This window comes from Dromiciops gliroides, chromosome 1 (assembly GCF_019393635.1).
Source record: "Dromiciops gliroides isolate mDroGli1 chromosome 1, mDroGli1.pri, whole genome shotgun sequence".
NCBI lineage: Eukaryota > Metazoa > Chordata > Mammalia > Microbiotheria > Microbiotheriidae > Dromiciops > Dromiciops gliroides.
The window spans coordinates 519,128,280-519,137,155 of record NC_057861.1 but is presented as its reverse complement, the minus strand read 5'-3'; positions in this window follow the sequence as shown (position 1 = coordinate 519,137,155).

Here is an 8,876-nt window from a genome sequence, read left to right as displayed (position 1 = left end):
TAATCGAGAAAAAGTTAATAAGATTTATGATGGTATTCATTATTATTTGAATAGGCAGTGGGGGTTGGCAATTCAAGGATTCATAAATGGAGATTTAACAGTTTCAACAGAATAGAGAAATTGACATATGCCCTTGTATTTGTAGCTGGCCTCAGGGTTAGAATAGTTTCTATGAATAACAAATTTCATTAGTCCACTGAAGAACAGAACATATTGACTGTTTATGTTTAGTCTTCTGATTTACTCGGTCACTAAAACCTTCTGGATCTTAAAAATTCATTCTATGAGGCCTGACTCAGCTTCCCATAAAACATAAGCAGAAAACCAGGGCATTACCAATTTCTAACTGAATCAGACTAAAAAGAAAAAGGGAAGACTACATGTTCTCTTTGTATCGGTAAATTTATTAATGCAACTTATAGCTTTAAAAAAAATGTCTTGAGTTGATTCTCTCTTGAGATTAAGGACAAAAGAGATAGTGCATTTCATCATAGGACTTGGAAGTGAATAGGATCATAGGCCTCATTTAAAAAAAACTCCCTTGCTTCATTGATGAATAGTCTGTGAAAAGAATGCAATGTCCTTTGTGGGCAAGAGCTGTTATACTATTGTTTTTGTATCCATAGCATGAATCACTACATCAAGCATGTAGCATGTGCTTAAAAAGTACTCTTGCTGACAGCTTGTTGTACAAGATTACATAGCTAACTCATCTCAGACTCACTCAAAATCTAGTGTAGTCATGCCACACTATCTTAGTTCAGATGGTAACAACCAAAGAACCGTAGAGGATTTATACAATTATAGGGTTCTTTTCATGTGACATCTTGAATAAACTAATATTTAAATAAATATACCCATGTCACTTTTTCAGCCCCTCACACAATTGTCCCAATTGTCTATGTAGTTAGCTACTGCTAGGGAACTCAGGAGGGCCCATATCAAGTATATCTAATCTCGACTAAACTCCAAGTACATCATCTTTAAAGAAGAGAAAATTTCCTATCAATTATCTCTTCATAAATCTGTATTAGAATTCATTTCACTGAAACAAATGCAAACATTTATCTATCGTAATCCACCAAAACAAACTTTATGGTCTAAATACTTTGCTTATTCTCATTGTTTTTATGAGCAATCTGCTATGAAACAATGAGTATCATTTGTTTTGTTTTGTAATACTATTGAACGGGAGGATTCTGTGGTCTGCAAGGCTAAGTGTTTATGACTGTGCAGCAACAGGGCATGTGATTACACAAGAAACTACATTGTAAGACCAACTCTACAACCTATTCCTGCAAACTTTCAGATAAACTTCACATTTCAAATTGAAAAGGAAACTTCAACTTCAACTTCACTCATACCTAACCTAATTATCCTAGGCTAGGTCATGTTGTATAAGAAATTATCTCAAACGTATCTCAAGTAATTAAGCCAATGAATAATGTAAGTTATGTGTGAGACTATAAAGATAATTTTATTTGGATAATAAATAGCTAATTCCCAATTCTAAATTAAAGGATAGGAAGTTTAAAAGTTGAGCATAAGAACTTTATGTATTGCAAGCATGAATAAATATTATCATTGATTTGGGACTGGCCTTTGTGCAGCAGTAGCAGCAAACATTTATCAGGGACCTAAAATGCAAAGAACTGGAAACAAAGTAGATACACATTAATTAAGAAATGACTGAATAAATTGTGATAAACAAATGGAATGGAATGTTACAGTGCTATAAGAAATTACGAATATGATGAATGCAGAGAAGCATGGAAAGAGTTACATAATCTGATACAGAGAGAAGTCAGCTGAGTTAAGAAAACCATATACATAATGACTACAACAATGTAAATGGAAAGAACAGCCACAAAGCAATCCAAAATGAATGCTGCAAATTACAAACAAACATGACTCCAAAGAAGAAATATAAGAAGACAGATCTATCTTACTCCTTTGCAGATTTCAGAGGCTGATGGGTACGTTCTATTGCATATATTTTCAGACTTTTTCAGTGTACCAATCAGTTTTGCTCTTTTTTCATTAAAATATTTATTATATGGCTGACTAATTGGAGAGAAAAGGGAAGACAGACAGGAAGACATTTTGATGATGTAAAAAAAAGATATCAAATTTTTATTTGAAGAAACCTGTAATGTATAATGTAGTATTGTAAGTCATTTGGAAATAATGTAACATGAGACAGTCCTTCCTCTCTAGGTTCTTACAACCTAAATTTAGTAGTTAGTCTTGAGTATATGGGGTGTTCGGGGAAGATTAGCACCTTTTCTGTGAGGGCTTGCTGGGCCTTTTCAGGGTTGTTCATCCGCCTTCTGTGTCCACTTGATAGACCCAACTCTCATCTGTGGATCCAAGAAGCTGTGCCATGCACAGAAGCCACATCCCAGTAAACCATTTTGGCAGACCACATAAATCAGGTTGAGGGTAACTGACAAGCTTCAAACCTGTTGGTGTGTTAGGGGGATTTCTACCTCAAGCATGTGAAGACTTCCTGCAGAAGAATGGGTGGATGAAAAAATTTGTTCCAATGGCCATGAAGTTGGCTGAAGCAGACACTGTGGAGCACTTAGAGATTGATGAGACATCAAAGATGCCCAGGTCATCCACTGCATCCCAGGCCATTGCCAGTCATCATATACTAACAGATGGCAAATCCCTACACTACAAATATAGAACACCTCGAGAGCTCAACAAATAAATTGTACTCAGATTGGTCAAATACCATTAAGAAAACTGTTCTCCAAAATCAATATAATATTAGTGCACGTAAAGATGATGATGACGATAGCATTTAAATAATGCTTTATGGTTTGTAAAGTACCTTACAAATATTATCTGATTTCATTCTCATGATAATGATCTCCATTTTACAGATGAGGAAACTTGAGCATACAGAAATTGTTCAGGTTCATATAGTTAGTAAATGTCTAAAGAAAAAAAGTGAATCCAGCTTTTTCTGACTCCAGAATCTATGCCTTTAACTGCTGGATAGTCTGGCTGCCTCAGCTTCACAAAATCTATTTTAAAAAATTTAAAAATTCAATATATGTTGTTATACCAAATGCTTATAGTCTCTAAGCTAGGGGTGAAAAAAACTATCAAAGTATAGAAACATAGTGGAAAAAATAAAAACCTTGCAATAGCACAATGAGGTACTGTTTGTTATTAAAGTTGCCCCCCCCAAAAGGCTTTCAATGACACCACATAAGATGAGCTTATAACACCAAACTTTTATTCAATTACCCATAAAAAAGCACTATTTTATCTACCATCGGTCTTCAGAGCACTAAATCTAAGAGAATAATTTTAGTACATGTCCATATCTTGAATACTTATTCCATTTTAATTCAATTGACAAACACAAGAATGAAATAAATAATAAACATAATGACTGCTATTCACATTGTACTTTAAAGTTTGCAAAGCACATTGTAAACATTATCCCATCTGATCAACATAACTCTTTGAGATAGGTAAAACAAGGACTAATATCATCTACTCTCATCTCTATTTTACCAATAGGAAATCAAGGCTAGGAGACCTGACTTGGCTTGCTTATAGCTACATAGCTAGTATTTCTTAGGGACATTATTCAAAGTCAGCTCTCTACTGAACCCAAGTCTAGAATACTTTCCATGACAACATTAGATTGGTAGCTCCTTAAGGACAAAAACTGTTTTTGCCTTTCTTTATATCAGGAGCATTTGTTGCTAGGTAGCATAGTTGCTTAGGACATAGTGGGAACTTAATAATTTCTTGTTGACTTGACTTGATAACAACATACTGCCTTTCCTTACAATAAAAAAACATGATATAGTTATATTTGGATGCTAAATGATTTTGTTGTTGTAACGATTGGAATGACACCACCTGCTGGAGACTTACTGTAGAAAAGCTCTGCCATGAGGTGAAGGTCTCTGAGGGCAAGACCATGCATCTTTTCTTTGGTGTCAGGAAGTGACGTTTGCTTGTGTGAAGAAGAAGGGGGAGCCTGGCGCTCTGACTCTCTCTCTTTCCCGTGGACTCTGGCAGAGAGCTGAGCTAGGGATGCTCTCTCCTTTTAATAGATAGAGGAATCTAGGCCTTTCTCTCTCTCTTTACAAAATTCTTATTCTCCTTAATAAATGCTTAAAAGTCTAACTCTTGCTAAAGCTTATAATTTATTGGTGACCACTCATTAGATATTTTAAACAGTATAGCTAGAGTTTTAGCCCTTTACAGATGGCTGACCATGAAAAGGAAAACTGAACCTCAGTCTTCTGATCTTCTGGTTGGGTAAGAAATTCCCCCTACCCTGTCCCTTTAAACTGCTAAGTGCTGGTTGTTTTCCCTTTAAATTTTTTCAAATGGATCTTTTAAACTCCTTAAATACCCTATTTCTGATTTTACTCTGTTTAACCAGACAAATGGAAGATAAGATCATGTTAATGCTTTGTTTTTAGTGGATTTTCTATTTTTATTTTTATTTTTGGTAGAAGAGCCAGCAAGGTGCTCACACAAGGGAATATAAATATCCTCCTCTCTCCCAACCATGCTTTTTCAGAGAAACCTCTGATTCCTGCAACTTTTCCAAGTTCTAGCATTAATTGTTGCTCTAATTTTGCATGCCTGGAGGTGACAACCCAAACTCTAGAAGTTTTTAATCTCCTAGCAGTGGGGGAAGGGGAAACCAGGCCTGAGTTCAAAATCAAGTCTGATTCAAATTGCCCTGGTCCCTCCCCTCCTCTCCAGACCCCACCTTCTACCCCTCCCTTGGCCAAGCCCCTTGATTCCCCTGCCTGGGAAGTCCAGAGATCTAAAGCGCATGTGCAGCTTTCTCTACCTGCTTTTGCAGCTTCTACACTTGGAGCTTCAGCCTCAGCCCTTCCCCAGCCTGGCTGTGCTTCTGACTGAACCTTAGAAAGCCCTTTAAATTCTAGATATGCTCGTTTTGTTTATAATTTTGCTAATCTGCTTTGTCTTTATTTAGTAACCTTCCAAAGCTTTTGTATTATGAAAGGACTGACAGACAATATAGAGGGGTTAAAGAAAAAAAACTTAAGCTGAATAAAAATGACAATCATCATCATGGTTCAAGACTCCGCTTCTTTTGCCATGGAAGGGTACATATTTTATAGAAATGTAGAAGTAAGCAGCAATGTATTGATATGAATATTGGGGATTTTAGATATCAGAATCAAAAGTGTTCTAAATTCACTCAGAGTAATAATGTCAGTTCAGAGGTTACATAGGATTTCTGTGCTATTACATCTACCTTTCTGTTATAATATACACCACCTGTTACATGTACTCTCTTCAGAGGCCCTTCCTTTGCAAGACCAATGTCAAAGCGCCGGTTCATGAGGACAAAAAACCGCCCCTCTGGACAAAACTTTCCTCTCTCCCTTTTCTATATTGTTACTAACATATTGTTAGTTAGCATAGGGTATTATATTCTGTTGTTTTTGACTGTTTCATCAAGGAAACACCCCATTTCTTGAAGAAACAAAGGGGGGACTGTAATGATTGGAATGATGCCACCTGCTGGAGAATTACTGTAGAAAAGCTCTGCCATGAGGTGAAGGTCTCTGAGGGCAAGACCATGCATCTTTTCTTTGGTGCCAGGAAGTGACATTTGCTTGTGGGAAGAAGAAGGGGGAGCCTAGTGCTCTGACTCTCTTTCTTGTGGACTCTGACAGAGAGCTGAGCTAGGAATGCTCTCTCCCTTTAATAGATAGAGGAATCTAGGCCTTTGTCTCTCTCTTTACAAAATTCTTATTCTCCTTAATAAATGCTTATAAGTCTAACTCTTGCTAAAGCTTATAATTTATTGGTGACCACTCATTAGATATTTTAGACAGTATAGCTAGAATTGTAGCCCTTTACATTGTTTTAGTCATTTTCAGTCATGTCCAACTTTTCATAATTTGTGTGAAGAGAGGTGGGAGTAAGAGACCTGAGCCTAGTGCAGTAGATGTGGTTAATGAGTATGAAATAAAAAGATTGGGAGAAAGGCTTATGGCATGTTAATGATGGGCATAGAGAATCAAATAGAAATAATTTTGTTAGTAGAAGAGATAAATGATGGTTAAAGTACTGCAACATTTGGGGGCAGCTAGGTGGCACAGTGGATAAAATGCTGGTCCTGGATTCAGGAGTACCTGAGTTCAAATTCGACCTCAGACACTTGACACTTACTAGCTGTGTGATCCTGGGCAAGTCACTTAACCCTCATTGCCCTGCAAAAAAAAAAAAAAAAAGAAAAGAAAAAAGTACTGCAACATTCTAAATACAAAGATAATATGGTGAAATTCTATTGGCAGTGGATGATTCTAGAATTCCAGCTCTCAGGTGTACCAGACCTTTCTAATTGACTGAGAACAACTTCAGTGTTTCTAGAGGTGAAAATGAAGTCTACTTGATGGTGGTTTACAAACAAAACAAAATAAAGTTAAAAAAATAAAAAAAAAACAAAAACAGGAAGGAATGGCCAAAATTTCTGCAGGAAGGAAAGGAAGGAAAATTACATACAGTCCTCTTTAACATATTACTTAATGACCATAAGGAACTAGGCCATCACCTATATTCAGTGATTCAACTTGACTTTGATCTCTAAGATTATAGATCAGTCAATCAATGAACATCTGTTAAGCACATGCTATATGTCAGGCACTGAGCTGAGTGCAGACAATACAAAAACAACCGGTCATAGTCCCTACCTTCAAAAAGTTTGCATTCTAGCATGAAAAACAACATCAGTACACACAATTAAATACAAATTATACAAATATATGCCTAATAAATATAAGGTTACTAAAGTAAATATAAGGTTACAAATTATACAAATATATGCTAAATAAATATAATATTACTAAGGGATACAAAGAGGCACTAATCCCCAGAACAACTAGAAACAAAACTTATTTTAGGAGGTAGAATTTAAGCTGAACGATGAAAAACATTATGGATTTGAAGAAACAAATGCCAAATGAGAGTAAATTTCAGGTGTGAGAGATAGCCTATGCAAAAACCTGCAGGTGTGAGATGTAATGTTCTATGTGATAGCCAGCAAGGAAGTAAGTATGGCTGAACTGAAGAGTTCATGGAGTCAAGTCAACAAGCAATTATTAAGTGTTAATGTGCCAGGCATTGTGCTAAGAATTTTGGGAGATTGATGGGTAAGAGATTTGGAAAGGTAAGCTGGTTTTCCTTTTTTTTTTTTCTTTCTTTCAAATTTTCACAGTAGTATTCCCTAAGTTATTTAAGAAAACACTTTGGCTAGTTGTGTAAGGCCAATATGAAGCAATGAATTGAGAAAAATGACCTAGATATGCTTGGACTTCACCATCAGTATGACCTTTTTCCTGAAATCTCTTCATGGCATGATGTGAAGCTGATACTGAGTCCTCAAAGACCAAATTAAAGGAACAAAACTCTGGAAGGGCTGAAGTAGAAATCAAAGAGGTATTTTATCCCTGTTTTCCAAAGACCAAGCTAACTCATCTTGGGAATCTCATCAGCTACAAGTACTTTGACAGTAGACATCATATACATTACTAACTTCTACTTGAGCCTTTCCTGATACCTCATCATGGCCTAGCATGAAGCTGATACGGATCTGTATTGATGGAGGGAGTACCCTCCCTGAATAAATTTACAGATGCTTGAAGTATTGGAATAGTCATATTTAAAGTAATTCCACTACTCAAAGAAGCCCTGGAGACACTGGCTAGTCATTGTTTAAACTTGCTTCATTATTGATAACAGTAACTTGTCATTTATCTCAGGAATGACATGGGTTTTTTTTAGGCATATCAAGTGATATTGTAAAAATTGCATCAAAATAATCCCAAGAAGTAGTGGCTAGATTCCTTCTCATGTCTGCCTCCTAGCTTCCTTGGCTACATGCAAGTCTTAGTTAAAATCTCTCTTTCTGCAAGAAGGCTTTCCTGGTCCTCATTAATCTTAGTTCCTTCCTTCTGAGATTATCTCCAATTTTATCCAGTATGTATCTCAGTCTTGTGCCTTTTCTTTGTATTCCCAGTGCTTAACACAGTGCTGGGCACATAGCAGTTGCATAATAAATGCTGACTGATGATTGGAGTCAGGAAGAAGTGAGTTTGAATCCTTCCTTTGATGGTTAAGAGCTGTGTGACCTTGGGCAAGTCACCTAATGTCTATGTGCTTTAGTTAACTCATCTGTAAAATTAGAGGTTTGGACTTAATGAACGCAAAGGATACATTAAGCTATGACTGAGTTCTGGATCCCAACTCCACCATATTCCAGTCTTTCAACAATGGGCAAGGTACAACTCCTCTGTAAAGTGGAGATAATAATGCCAGACCAACCTACCATTTAGGTTTCTTATAGTAATACATGAAATTGTATAATGTAGGAAAAGTACCTTATAAACTATAAATGATTAGGCAAATAACAAACATAATAATCTAATTGAGATATTTTGTTGAAAGTATTTACTATAGAGTGAGTGTGGTCTTGACTGAGATACAGAATATTATTGATTAGAAATCAACCTAAAATGATGGAGATCATGCCTTAGATCCATAAAAAGCTAGATTTGAATCTTACATCTGATACATAGAGACTTTATAATGCTGAACAAATATTTGAAGCTCCCTGTGTTCTAGGCCAGAATTGCCAAACATGCAGGGCTCGTGAGGTCCACAACACTGCTGAGTATGGCCTGAGTCAGATTAAAATGTAATTGGAAAATATTTAACAAAATAAATAAAAATGCACTAAACCATAGATAATGTTAATATGTGGTTTTTCAAGTCAATATACAGTCCATAGAGATACTAATGTGTGGTTTATCGGCCTCCATTTCTATTTCAGCTAGACACCACTACTCAAGACA